The following is a 15,751-nucleotide window of genomic DNA, read 5'->3' on the forward strand; positions in this document are numbered from 1 at the left end:
GAAGATAGTGGCTACTTTAATGATCTTCTGTTTGGAGACGAATATTTGTGAGTTATTTTTTGTGTATGATAATTTTGCTATTTTGTTGCATAGAGGAAATCAGGGTGGAGTGAGGATGGAGAAGAAAAAAAAACCCAGTTTGTTTGTTTTGTGTAACGATACCACTAGAGCACATTGATTTATTAATTATCGGCTATTGGATGTAAAATATTTGGTAATTTTGACGTATATAGTCTTGGAAAGGAAACCCGCTACATTTTTCCATTAGTAGCAAGGGATCTTTTATATGCACCATTCCACAGATAGAATAGCACATACTACGGCCTTTGATATACCAGCCGTGGTGCACTGGCTGGAACGAGAAATAGCCCACTGGGGCCCACCGACGGGGGTCGATCATAGACTGACCGCGCATTAAGCGAGCGCTTTATCACTGGGTTACGTTCCGTACTTAGCTGGAGTCTCAGATAGTACTACAGTACTGAGTCAAGATAAACGTTTGGGTCTCTTATTTGTTATGTTGACACTTGTTATGGGTCGCAGGTCCAATAGATGACAAAATGTTTTTAAGAAAAACGGTCCGTAGCTAGTCTCCATTACGAAACGTGTTTTTTTTTTCCACTTTTTTTTTCTTCAGTTTTCCAAGACCAGAAAGTAACTTGGTCTTACCCGAGCCTCTGTTCCATCCCATCCCATCCCATATCATCCATCGTCTATTACGCCATGTTTACCTTATTGTAATGACAGCCACGTTGAGCATTCATATTTAATTCGTATATAGTACTTTAAAAGAAAAATTCGCGTTTCGGGCAACTAAAATTACTGTCCTTGAATTTAAAGTCCAGGGCCCCGTTCCAGGAAGCGATCTTAGCACTAAAATCATCTTAGTGCATAAAGTAGCTATGCTCTTACGGTGATCTTAGGGCTAATTTAGCATTTACTTGTTTTGGCTGTCATTGATGTACAAGGTGGTGTTTACTCTTGAAATTAAAAGAAAGATGTCAGTAAACAGGTGATTTGTGCACTTTATTGGAACAGACTACAACACATTTTTATCGACATGTGTCAGTTTCATTTACCCTTAAACAAACTTTTAATTTAAAACTGCAAGTATTTTGAATTGCAGCATGAAATATTAATTATTATCAGCATATTTAGTGAATATAAAGTCAATATAAATATATTAGAAATTAACACAATCTTGCAATCACTTAAAGGTGTTATATCATAGTTATATATGAGCATCTGTTAGTGATAAAGATTCTCCATTAAAAATGTATTTTCTACTAGTAGATAAAATTATTTTGTTAGAATCATTTATGGGCATATAGTTGAAGGTGTAGTCTTTAAATTTTAAAGCAAAATTTATTTATTTATTATTTATTATTTTTTAAATGATTTATTGTCCCCAGATCACTGGCAATGTCAAGGTTGGGGTGCCTTGAATCATTGTCTTACATTTCATAATATTTACATATAGTTATACATACGTAGTGTATACATACATACATACATACATACATACATACATACATACTTACATACATATGTACACTCATATTACATATACCAATACTTCATATATACTTTCAAAACAGTCATACCCTATTAATGTATATGTACACCCATAATTATCTGAAATGATTTTGATCTGAGAGTCAAAGAAAAAAAAAGAAAAAAGGAAAGAAGAAAAGAAAAGAAAAATAGGGAAGAAAAGGAAAAAAAGACAGAAAAGACAGAGGGGAGAAAGAAACAATTTGTTTATGGGGTTCAGGCTAATAAAAAAACAATAAAATAATAAAATTTAATAAGCGAAGCAAAATAGCGTCTACCAGTTAATATCCACACTTAATGTCATATAGAGAAGAAGCAGTTACGAGTAGATATGGTGGATGTAAGATTCATAAAAAAAAAAAATCTAGAATTGTATTTCCAAACAAGTTATGGTATTTTTGTAAATAGAAAACAATAAGCAAAGAAACCAAAGGAAAGGGTCCTAACCTATAGTTAAAGAAGATGATGTGTCACGGGGATCCTATAATACCCGTAACTGAATAAAACAGGATTATCCAAATATCTCTCCTAACTGTATGTCTGTTAGATCTCTCTGTATCGGGCAGTGTATACCCGAGTGGCTCGTCTCTAGGTATAATCAGAGATAAGATCTTATATAAAGTATGTATAATATAGCACGTTTAGTTCACTAGAAAACACAACAAAACACAATACACTTTGGAATCTGTATTAACCTTAAGCTGACAAATATATTTGCCGCAGTTAATTACTTACAACAACAATAATAATAACAACCCGGAACTAATCACTTAATTAGTTAATCACTAGGTGTCTAGTTTACACAATATTCTAATCACTTCATCGTGATACAACACACACACGTGTGATAATTGAGAAACGCTTCCAGGGGAACTTAATTAATAAAGGAATTACAACTCTATTCCTACTTGGTTAATTTGTAATTAACCCTTAACTACTCATTCAGTAACCTTGAAATACCGAATTAATACTGGTACCTATCATAATAAAGACAATAACATACAGTTTACCTAGGTCCTCTAGGATGACCGGCTAAGCTTTATATTTTTAGAATAGTGAAGCCTACAATTTACTTCGTCAGAATACCGGGAACACTGTCTAAATAATATTGGTATAATACAGTATTAAAATATTTAAAGTCACATCAATCACATCAAGGTTATACAACAGAGCAGAAATAATATATTTACCAGTCCCTGGAACCTTCCTTTTGTTTCTCCCCGTTATCTCAAGATAAGACAAAGATATTTACGTGCACATTCAGAGCAAGCTGTTGTAGCACACGCCTACCCCGATATCTCAGGTCAGGTCAGGTCATAGGGTTTAACGTGCACATTCAGAACAAGCTGTTGTAGCGCACGCCTGTCGTGGGCGCAAGTGCTTGCGAAGCAAGCTCTTCCGTCCAAGACAGGGGGGGGGGGGGGGGGGGGTGTTGTCTTCTCGCTTACGACTTGGCACAAGGAGCACCGAAGACCGGCAGAGGCGGAAGAGGCGGCAGTAATAATTTTGAAATTTCTCAGAAGGAGAATTAAGCCAAAAAGTTGAAGTAATTTATTGCGTTATGTCCGAAATATTGCTGGTGATTGAACGCAAATTTAGACGGTTCGGCCAAAAATTTAAAGGGTGTCGGATTTTTAAAATTTAAGCCTAAACGTACCGACCTATACGAACCAGGTTAGCCTTAAGGGCTGGTGCGGTGTTCATGCGTCACTGTCGAAGTTGGGGAGGTGATGCATCTCCCTCTGGTACCTGCTGACGATGTCCCCTTAGTGCTGCGCGAACACCCTGCGCAGCATGTCGTGGGTCTGACGGTGTGTGGAGCCTTCCCCCACGTATGTCTGCTGGTATACGCCGTCGTGCTCCATCGTCAGCATGGTACTCAGTGCACCGGTGCGGGATTCCACGCTGTTGATGTGGAAGCTGCCTCGTTGTCTGTCGTACCGGTGCGGGAATATTCCTCTGGTCGGTGTTGTAGGCAGCTGCTCCAGTGTTAGGGCGTACACGACCAGGGGCTTCGTCCCTATCTGGTTGACCCAGCGTCTAACAGCGGATGTGGCCGATCCCAGCTTTCCAGCTGGGCGGTATCCCTCTGCACTGGGTCGGTTAGGTGCGACCACCGGTTCGATCCCTTCCAGCGGCGCCATAATATTTTAAGGGCCGATATCTCTAAAATCCTATCTATTTATTCAAAAATCTGAGAGACAGCGAATATCGCCTGGGGGCACAACGCGGCACCTCACCTATCATGTGAATTTGCCCCAACTCCCAGAGACGGTATTTTTCCTTAGATGGCCAGACTTACTGTCGCCTAGTTCGCCAAAAATCACGGTCGTAAAACCGCACTATCGTAGGTATTACGTAACTACTGGCCACATGGCCTCCACAACTGGTCTAAGTGTGTATTGTGAACAGCTCGACCACCGTCGCGCGGTGGTATTACGTAACCACGCTGCACACAGCCCTCTAAAACCATTAACATCGCCACAGGCGAAAAAAAAAAAGAGCATGATCCGTCACATGATGTTTTTGATGTTATTCGTCAATACTGAAAAGGTTAAACCACTTTCCCCAGCATTCATTAAATTTGTCATGTTCACAGTTTTTAAAATAAATGTATCTTTCTATTTGAAATTTATTTTGCAATATGTTTTTTATAACATTAATATGAAGACTCTTGTTAAGTATTTTCATACTGTAAATATAATATTTTATATTGATTAAAATCCAGTTAACGACATTGCTAAACTCACCATTTATCATACCAAACATAACTGTATGTTTATTAAGTGGAAGTCTGACTTCAGTTTTGTTAAATATCCACTTCTCCAACTCTTTCCACATATGTTTTACTTTATTACAATCATAAAACAAATGTTGTAAAGTTTCAGGATTTTTTTTTACAAAAACTACATTTATTTGAATCTACATAATGAATCATATGCAGAAAGGTATTAGTAGCTAGGATTCTATGGAGCAATCGGTATTGAAACCATTGCAAGGTAGTATCTTTTGTACATCTAAAGGGTATAACATAGAATTGTTTCCACATATAACAATCAAATGCTAAACCCTTAGATGCATATTTTTGTTTTGTGCTTTTGGTATTACATGATTATTATTCAAAATATTGTATATATCTTTACTTCTAATATTCTCATTTAGCATTACTTTCATTTTAAATGGCAATATAGGTATTTTACTAAGAATAAATGTTGTACTGTTAATAGTGTTTAATGAGGATAAGAATGATTTTATCGCATAAACTAGTGATGCGTAATTTAAAAAGTCTGTCTTTAGATCATATGTGTTTTTAAAAGTTGTAAAATCTAAAATATTTCCTTCATTATCAAGTAAATCATTTATGAAAACAATACCTTTCTTTATGTAGTTGTTATTTTAAAAAAAAAAAATTTGCAATAGCTGTCATTGTGCAACTTGGAGATAGCACCTTTAATATATACATAACACCTTTAATACCGGTATAATAGATCACACACTCAGAATGGTTCATGACAGTAGAAATGGCTACAACTATTTTGTTTTGGAAAGGAATAGGGGTAAACCGACATCAAAGAGGGTCCCTCACATATTGCAACAACAATGAAATTGATACATGTCGCTCAAAATGTGTTTCAGTTTGTTCCAATAAAGTGCACAAATCACCTGTTTACTGGCATATTTCTTTTAATTTCAAGAGTAAACACCACCTTGTACATCAATGAGAGCCAAAACAAGTAAATGCTAAATTAGGTAAAGTATCACTAAATAGATATTTACAAAATATTTACTTGTCAGTTTAATATGAAAGACATAATCGACGAAAATCAGTTTTATTTTATTTCCGACACTACTTTAGTAATATATACTTTTAGTCAGTCCCACAGGGAACGCCTTTTTTCATGCTTTGGAATTTACTACAAGTTATTTATTTGTGAGCCGATTGTTTTCTAAATTGGACACAAAAATAGTAAAAAAAAATGTTATTTCCAAAACACGTTTACATTTCTTCTTATGTCAACCGACGCCATATAACCGTAAATAAAATGTGTTAAGTTAATAATAATAATAATAATAAAACTTGTCAGAGAATGGGATGGACTATCTCTCTATATTTGTATATCTGTGTGCGTGATTGTGTGCTCCTGCGTGTGAATATGTTACAAAACTATAAAAGAGACTAAATTATGAGGTGGTAAAAATTGGGTCAGTATAACCTTGTTTCGTCTTCTACCTGTTTCTCCTCTTTCTTATCCTCTCTCTTCTCTTTATAATATCCCAGATTAAACCAATTACACGTATGTATATTAACTACTCTTGTGCCCACTTACATTGATGCCTTTTTGCATATATGTATGTGTATGTATGTGTGAATATATGTATGTACATATGTACCTATCCGGGTACGTGTGTAACTATTTGTTTGTGTATAGATATATGCGTTGTATATTTATTATATATACAGCAGTGATGTGAGGCTCCCAACCCTGACACTGCTATGTTTGTGATCTGGGACAATTGAAAAAAACCTAATAAAAAACTGGGTCAGTAAATAATGAGACGGAGTGGTGTGACAATTATTCCAGAATCCTCCCGTCGGTGTTTGTGTATATTGACCGACACCTGTGGTTAAGTTCAATCAGCCGTTTGTCGCCAACGTTTTCTAGACTATTTTGTACGCTACACGTCAGAAACACAAATCATATATCTTATCCAGTCATACTTTATACAAATTAAGTACCAAGACCTACAAATTAATTTTAGAAAAGCGTCATGGTGTTTTATACGCTAACTGAATTTTATATATATATACTACTCAAAAGAATTTAAGGGTCAAACATTTATATCCAAATAAGTTTCAGAGTGTATTAGATTGATGATGTAAACTACACCAAAATGTTTATTTATTGTTCCATATTTACAAAAAACCACAAATAAACGTCACTGTATACAAGAAAGTCACATGACATGCTGTCAAAGTTGAAGGTTGTCAAACATGGATTTTACACATTAGAACATTCGTTTAATAGTGTGTGAATCCACCCCTGGCGCGAATACACTCGACACATCGTTGCCTCATGCTGTTGATCAGACGTCTGAAGAACTCTTGGGGAATGGCCTGCCACTCTGCCATAAGAAGTTGACCCAGATCATGAAGGTTGGCCGGAGGGGCATGGTTATCCCGAACTCTCCTGCCTAATTTGTCCCAGGCGTGCTCTATTGGGGCCAAGTCAGGCGAATATGCTGGCCAATCCATCCTGGCGATACCTTGTTGTCTGAGAAAGTCCGTTACCACCCTGGCGCGGTGGGGTCTGGCACTGCCATCCTGCAGAACTGCCCCGCCGCCAATCTGCTGAAGGCCTGGGAGAACCAACGGCAGAATAATCTTATTCAGATAGCGGATTCCATTCAGATTGCCATCCACCACATAGAGGGGGGTCCTGTGGTGGATAGAGATGCCGCCCCACACCATGACGCTGCCACCACCGAACCGGTGACGTTGTCTAACGTTAACGTCAGCGAAGCGCTCCCCAGGACGTCTGTAGACACGAACCCGACCGTCGTTGAACTGGAGACTAAACCTGGACTCATCAGTGAACATCACTCGACCCCACTGAACACGTTGCCACCGCAGATGAAGCGTGCACCAGTGACGTCTGGCCGTTCTGTGACGTGGTAGGAGTGGTGGTCGAACAGCCTGGCGACGGCAGCGTAGATTATTGGCTCTCAGACGATTGCGTATGGTTTGATCAGACACTCGAGTTCCAGTCGCAGTCCGCAGATTGTCACGTAATCGGCGTGCAGTGGTTGTGCGTTGACGGAGAGACATATTGGCGATGTAGCGGTCCTCTCTATTTGTAGTGCTTCGGGGTCTTCCTGAACGTGGACGATTTCGAACAGAATTCGTTGCTTGGTACCGTTGCCACAGTCGGCCAACGACACTCTGACTGACACAAAGTCTCAGAGCAACATTTCTTTGCGTATTGCCATCCTGAAGCCAAGCAATAGCCCTTCCTCGATCTTCGATAGTCAGTTGAAGTCGTACCATTGTCGTATTTGGAGTGTGCACCGTACATGAACGCAAGCTCCAATTATATGGAAATTCAGCATTGGGAACATGGAATACACGTGCAAAGCGTGCAAATGAAGCGCTTTGTGAAAAAGCAAGTTATGGGCACTTAGCAGACCTTTCGCTTTCGCCCTAATTTACGTGCAAATGTAAGCATGTTTTCGCCATTAGAACTAGTCGACAGTGTCAATGACAGTGGATTTTAATTCATTTATGGGTTGCTTAGACCCACTTTCGTCAAAATGGAACAATACCATGCGTGACATTATGGTCTAATATTTAGATTGTATGGTGTTTAGTGATGTTTTATGTTTTTAACTGAGGTGAGACTTTAATATACAATTTGTCCGTCCGTCTGTCTGTCTGTCCATCAAATGGAATGACCATGCAGGCCCTTAGGAACCGGGTGGGGTGGGGGTCCTGTGCACCCCTTCCCCCCCCCCCCCCCCCCCCCCCGCCATAAGCGTAGGAAACAGGGGGCAAAACCTTAAATTCTGGCAAAAATGACACAGATATTCGGCTACAATGTGCTAACCTCAGACCTTTTTACCATGTATTTCCATCATTCAACCCTCAAAATTTGCTGAAATCCATGTAAAAACACGTAGTGATTCGTTTGCAACCATATATAGCTCTTTGGTAGTAATGTTAATATGAATAAATGTTGTTATCCAGATTTCGGCATTTTCGTTTAATTCGGGCAAATGTTAGCCTGCCCCCCTACAAAAATGGGAGCTCGTACGCCTATGACCCCCCCCCCCCCGCGATAAAGAAAATGTAGGTGTTGTTGTGGGGGGGGGGGGGTTGGGGGGGGTAACCCGCCACTAGAGGTTGTGTCCATCCCCACCCACTCTTATTCCAGATATCGTTCCTACGGGACTGCCATGACGGAACCAATCAAAATAGTTTGCCATCATTTGCCGAAAAATTACTGGCTGAACTTAGACCTGTCCTTTTGTTTCAGTCACTGCAGCTGATTGGCTAATTACGGACGCAGACGATGATTTGTCACACCAATCAAAGCGCTCCGTCCAGATACCGCCCAGCACTACGGAAAACCCCTTAGCCGAGCAAAGCAAAGGTGAGCAACATTTATTTTCGGCGTCTTATTTAGAAAGTTTTCAGAACAGAAATTTATTTTACAGGACAGAACTTTATTACGCTCAGGCCGTTACACAACGGCATATGAGGAACATTATATATAAACTGTAGTGACAAGATAGAGTTTACAAGAGACAGTAGAACAATGGTATTAATACAAATGCAATATAGTAATAGAGACAGTAGTATAATACAAATACATTAGAATAATAAAGGCAATAATAAAATACAATTAAAATAAAGTAATGTAATGTCACATTATTGTAATTACTACCAAAATGTGCTAATCAGACGCGCACACATATATGTATACTTGGGTAGTGATAGACATCGTAAATAAGTATAGACCAGTGTTCTTTTAGGGTTTACTGCATTTATCAACAATTTCTTTTATTAATTTACATAATTTCTTGAGAACACCCATTTTGCTATTCGTCATTAGTTGTTTAAATTTCAACATACTTGGTTTATTATAATAATATGGCTTTAGCAAAAGTTTACGGGAGTTAGTGAAATAAGTACATGTGAATAAATAGTGAAATTCGTCTCCAATGTCATTATTGTTACATAATGTGCACATTCGATCTTCTACTGGAGTGTTGTTCCAGCGTCCTATTAACGACACCCCAGCACAAACATACACATCGGCTATTGGGTGGATAAATGTTTGAAACTTACATGTTTCCCAGTAATGAATCCGATGTGGGTTTTTTTTTCAGATGTGTTTTACGTCATGATTGGGATTGTTTCTGGTACAATACTTGTGGTGCTGTGTGTTGGTCTGTGTTGCTGGTGGAATGTGTAAGTCTTATTTCTAACACATCAATATTTCCCTAGTATTGGGATGGTTGGGGTCGCTGTCCCAGATATTATAGGATTTTATCAGCTATCCTTCTATAGTCCGTTCCACAGGGAACGCCTTTTTTCATACTATGGAATTACTACAAGTTATTTATTTCTGAGCCGAATGATTTGTAAGCTGCACACAAAAATAGTATTTATTTGTTATTTCCAATATTTTTCTATTTTAATTGTTGTCAAACTGAACTGAATTTATTCACAACCCCCCCCCCCCCCCCCCCTAAAAAACATTTTTTATAGAATGATGGGACGGACTAAAAGGTCTCATTACACAGATGTCATTTGCTACTGAAATCCATGTTAAATTTTCCTACTTGAAAGGAAGATTCCCAATAGAAAAGGTTGTCGTTGGTACTAACAAGATACACCATTGCGAACATACATTATAATTATAAGCATTTATTTTCACTCCAAAATTGAGAACATTTCCATCTCAGTTTTTTTTTTTTTGCTATATATACCGCATCTGGCTGTAGTACCGGTCCGAACCACTTGTCCAGGAACCCAGTCACACCTATGGAAAAGTAATAACAAATTCAGATCCATGCATTATATTAAACCTATATTACCAAATACTCACTTTTTGCCGTTCTTACAAGAATTTGTGTTCATGCACCAATCTTTAGCCGCGGTTACCGTCATCTACGAGCAACTGGTTATGTTGGTGACTATGTTACAAGCTCTATTTATTTTCATACCAAATCTTTGACACTCTTTCAACTGTACTGTACGGGTCCCTGTGCATATAAATGTCCACACATGTGGCTATGGTTCATTGTAAAGTCTTGTTCGGGCCGTGTAGTAGCTAGGCGAACAAAGACATACTGTGCTGGGGTCATGCTCGACGGACTCTTATTAATTCATTTGATTTCAATTTATCTTTGTGCTTATTTCGAGTTAAGGTTCTGGAACACCACCCTGGATACACACCTTCGCTATCTGGGTTGTCAAGGCTTTCTGCCAAAGGATACGAAGGGTAAAATTACATACCCTGAACATTTTAAAAATTAATTAATATATATACTCTCAACAATAACAAAAAGTAGGGAAACTCTAATAAGAATTTACAATTGCCAAAATTATAAGGTATATTAGCTGTGGGGAATAGTTATATGATAATAGTGAATTAATTGGGCAAACTTTACAACCAGTAGTTCAGTACTATACAGGCGCGTGCGCGCGGGGGGGGGGGGGGTTGGGGGTCGAACCCCCCCCTGCTCAAGGCGAAAAAAAAAATCATATCCCGATTTTTAATGTAATTTCTTTCCCAAAAAATGTGGTCAGAAAGCAGCTCGGCTAGCCAGCAGAAAACACCTCAGAATAGTCAATTTTTCAACATTTTCGGGGGGAGGGCCACCCAGACCCCCCGGCACGGGCTTCGCGCCTGCGACGCTCGCGGTATCGGGCTTCGCCAGACACCTCGACCACCCCCCCCCCCCCCCCCCCCCCCCCCCCCACCCACTGCGAACTTTCCTGCGAACGGCCCTGCTACAGTAGGTTTTATCACCAACAAAGATCTTGAAGGACGATTGAGGTCAGAGACATACTGTGCTGGAGTCATGCTCGGGTAGACGGACTCGCAGAAACACGTTATTTAATTTTATTCAATTTAGCTTTGTGCGTATTTCCAGTTAAGGTTCTAGAACACTACCCTTGACACACACACCTTCGTTATCTGGGTTGTCAGGCTTTCTGCCAAAGGATACGAAGGGCAAAATTACATACCCTGGAAATTTCTAAAATTAATATATATATATATATAAATATATATATTTATCATATAATATCTTACATTTTCAGTGCAATCAAGGTATGTGATATTTTTCAGATCACATACTTTAACAATTTGATAACTTTGCAAATTAGATGTAAATTAATGGAGGTCACGGCACTAGGTTTATTGACATTTAAGCAAACGCACATGGGTGACACTCCATAATTGACGCATGCATTCATAGTCATCAGATAAAACATTTCAATAGCAATTTTACACTGAAAGCTGTCCAGCGTTCAGAAAACAAAAAAAAACGTTACGCCCTAGTTTATTTTGACGCAAGGACGTCATTTCCATTCAAAAATACACCGCGCCACATATTCTTACGTCATTTGAATATCGCGTAATGGCTGACTGTAATTAAAGTTGCGTGTACAGTTGACAAAAACACGTTATATTAAGCTTGAGATTATATGATAAAAAGATTATTACCCTCATGTTTTTCGGTATCGTCAATATCATATATTAGGAATAAAAGTAATGTATTTTTATTCCTAATATATGATATTGACGATACCGAAAAACATGAGGGTAATAACCTCTCTCTCTCTCTCTCTCTCTCTCTCTCTCTCTCTCTCTCTCTCTCTCTCTCTCTCTCTCTCTATATATATATATATATATATATATATATATATATATATATAGATAGAAAGGTTGTAGTAAGAGAACTGATGTTTAAAACTGGTCAAAAACATAACATGCGGTGTCCGATTTTAAAAAGATTCGAAACTCATAATCACCTAATAGGGGTACTTGTTTGTCGTTCTTTTTTACATACCCATAGTGAATATGTCCAGAATGATCACCTTAAAGAACGTTTCATTTATTACAATCCTAACCAATTTTCTGTTGTTTTTCAGAGAACTTTATCCTGCCGTGAGTTTCAGAAATATTTCCTATAAAACAAGAGCGTGAAAATACGGATGTGTACACAAAAATATAAAACCCATGACTCTGTCTTCCGCAGAGATACGTTTTTGAAAGTGCTGAAGCTTTGTCGTTCAGACTAGGTATTTTCTAGAACATCTTGAATTAGCTTTTGGATCATTTTAAAATTGGAAAGTGCGAAAAAAGTCGCATTATCAGGTTGATATTGGAGCATTACCATAAGCGGCCCAGGCTGATACTGAATCATTACCACAAGCGGCTCGGGCCGATTCTTGAACATTACCACAAGCGGCCCAGATTGATACTGGAATATTACGGCAAGCGACCTAGGCTGATACTTGGACATTACAACAAGCGGCCTTGGCTCATACTGGAGCATTACCATAAGCGGCCCGGTCTGATACTGGAACATTACCACAAGTGGCCCAGACTCATACTGGAACATTAGCACAGGTTGTCAGGCACCTACTGGAACATTACCACAAGCGACCCGGGCTGTTACTGGAACATCACTACAAGGCGCCAGGCACCTATTGGAACATTGCCACAAGCGACCCGGGCTGATACTGGAACATTACTACAAGGCGCCAGGCACCTATTGGAACATTGCCACAAGCGACCCGGGCTGATACTGGAACATTACTACAAGGCGCCAGGCACCTACTGGAATATCACTACAAGCCTCCAGGCACCTACAGTTCAGGCCTTTCCCAGGATTGTTTTTAAGGCACTTACATTTTTAGCATCAGTGTAACACAAATCAAGCCAAAATAAGTGGAGTAGTGGGTTGAAAACAGTTAAGTGTTCGCCTTCAATCCAGCAAATCAGTTTTTTTTTCTTAATTTTTTTTAAAGTAACCCATCAATTCCCCACCCCAAACAATTTCATAATTTGCGCCATGCTGTTGCTGTTGATTTCAGCGTCGTGTTAAATGCTTGTTGTGATTTCTGCTTGTAAAATACCTAGGCTAAGAATGCTGACTTCACAGTATATTCCATTTATATAACAAAACAAAAACGTTAATAAAATTAAAATGAACGGTCTTTTTCAAATCCAGCTAACTATTGAATGTCAACTCGTTATCTAACAAAATATGATTAATTTCCCGCGATCGCGATCTGCATGCGTGCTCTCGACCATAGGTACAAAATTAACAAAGACAAAGGAAATAAACGAAACTGCAGTTAGGTATTCATTGATGGAAACAACTATTGCTTTTCTACAAATTGACATCAAGATTTACTTGTGTTATCGTACTGTTTAATGTCCGCAACGATGTCTTTTGACACATAGGTATCAGCTGACACTAAAGCGTGACGTATATTTGATCTGAGTTATCCACAGTTCAGCCAACGAACGTTCATCCTAACGTTCGCAAACTATTTGTTTGGCGTCCGTCGTGTCCATTTGGTTTAACCTGAAGCGCAGAAACCAGTGTAGCAAACGTTTTGTTTTCGCTCGGTCTAGCTGAACGCGGCCCTTGGGATAACCTACATGTCTTTCGGCCCTGAACTGACGTGTATTCAAATTGACTTGCATTTTCGGTTTGTTTTTATTACTTTGGTTCAAAGACTTTACAAAGTTAAAATAACAAGTTACAGATCTTCCAGACATTGAATCACCGTCAACTTGCTGTCATACATGTCGAATGCATGCCGTTAAAATTAATAACCGTGATTATTAAAATAAGCAAACATCATAAGGCCTATGCCGTATTCTGGATAACACCGTTTCTCGTTACCGGTCGCGAGATCGCCATTACGCTAAATGAATATTTGGTATTATTATTATGTTTGATGTGTCGGATAGATTATGTAACCGTTTGTTCACACCAGAAGATAGAAAATGACATTAGCCAAAATTTTAGCCACTTGCAAATTTTATTAGCCATTTTTTGCAAAAATAATTTTTAATTAGCCAATTGCTAATTTGGCTATCGACAGTGCGAGCCCTCGGTGTTTTCAGTGTATGCGTGTGTGCGTTTTGAGAAGGGGGTGTTAGGATAGAAATGACTGATTGCCAACTTAGCTCCTCCCCCTCCCCCCCCCCCCCCATTGTATTATGAGTGAACATATTATGACTCACAATATATCTAAACCCATTGATAAGAATGATGTAAATAGCCAAATACGACATGTGACCCACCATTGTACTACAAGTGAACGTAGTGTGACCTATGATGTACCTAAAACCATTGATATGTATGATGTAAATAGCCAAATATCACATGCGACCCTCTATTGTACTACGAGTGAACATACGACTTATGATGTATCTAAACCCATTGATATGTATGATTCAAACAACAAAATATATATGACCCCATTGTACTACAACTGGACATATTGTGGATAAGAATGTAACAAATATGACCCCAAATTGTAGCACAAGTGAACATGTTGAGACAAATGATGTACTAGCACCCGAATCCACCAATATGTACAATGTAAATAGGCAAATAAATTGTGAGACCCATCACAGTAATACATGTGGATATACACAGCCCAGTACTGTGATCAGTGATCAGTGATCTCCCTAAAGCAAAGCATACATATTTTGTAAATAGCCATGTAAACCCCCCCCCCCCCCTCACACACACACACACTGTTGTGCTACTGAACCTACCAGTGATACCCATGCACCTAACCTTAGTTATTTTGTAAACAGCCAGGCTTCATCTTACACTGTATATAATACCCAAACCACTGATAACATAGACTTTACCAATATGAAACACAGCTGTATTTACTTTAAAATACCTAGTTTAAATGTCTGTGGCCTAAGAAACAAATTGGTTATACCTGACTTTCTAAAGTTTGTCTCACAATATGATATTCTATGCTTTATTGAAAGTAAAACTGATGAAAGTGATTGTTTATCACAGTTAATCCCAGGTTACACTCTACATTTCAATAACAGAAAAGGGAAAAGATCATCTGGTGGTATTGTTATTGGTGTAAGAAATGAACTGACCAACCTAGTTAAAATAAATGTAAAAAATAACTCGCAGTATATTTCTTGGTTTAGTATTTTAGACAAAGAGTGTATAGATAATAGCGTAACTGCTGGTGTTGTGTGTATTCCACCAATTGGCTCATCATACTTAAAAGTTGATACCTTTGATATTGTTGTAAATGAAATTTCCCAAATGACAGAACCAGGAAAACCTCTACTCCTAATAGGCGATTTTAATGCAAGAACTAGATGTTTGTCTGATTACACTACACTTGATGATCATAATACTATATATATATATATATATATATATATATATATATATACACACACACAGACACACACAGACATACACACACATACACACACACACACACACACACACACACACCACATATATATATATATATATATATATATATATATATAGAATACTGGAATACTGGTGGTGTAGGAAAAGCTCGCCATCCTACAAACAAAAGACAAAAACAATCTCAACAAAAGGACTGAGCTCATCTCAAAATGCCGTCACACCAGTAAGCTCAAACCAC

The 15,751-nt window shown here is 38.4% G+C and overlaps 1 protein-coding gene across 2 annotated transcripts in view; it reads right to left on the reverse strand.

The window, feature by feature from the left end:
• LOC121373720 (excitatory amino acid transporter 1-like) overlaps positions 1–15,751 on the reverse strand; it is a 95,160-nt gene that overhangs the window by 23,210 nt on the left and 56,199 nt on the right. The window contains exon 1 of one of the 2 annotated variants that reach the window (XM_041500479.1): positions 10,164–10,657. The exons of the other annotated variant lie outside the window; for it this stretch is intronic. The gene's annotated coding sequence lies outside the window, so the exon portion shown is untranslated. Of the gene's footprint in view, positions 1–10,163; positions 10,658–15,751 lie in introns of those variants that run through there. 2 annotated transcript variants of the gene reach the window in all.

This window comes from Gigantopelta aegis, chromosome 1 (genome assembly GCF_016097555.1).
Source record: "Gigantopelta aegis isolate Gae_Host chromosome 1, Gae_host_genome, whole genome shotgun sequence".
In the NCBI taxonomy this organism is placed as follows: Eukaryota; Metazoa; Mollusca; class Gastropoda; order Neomphalida; family Peltospiridae; genus Gigantopelta; species Gigantopelta aegis.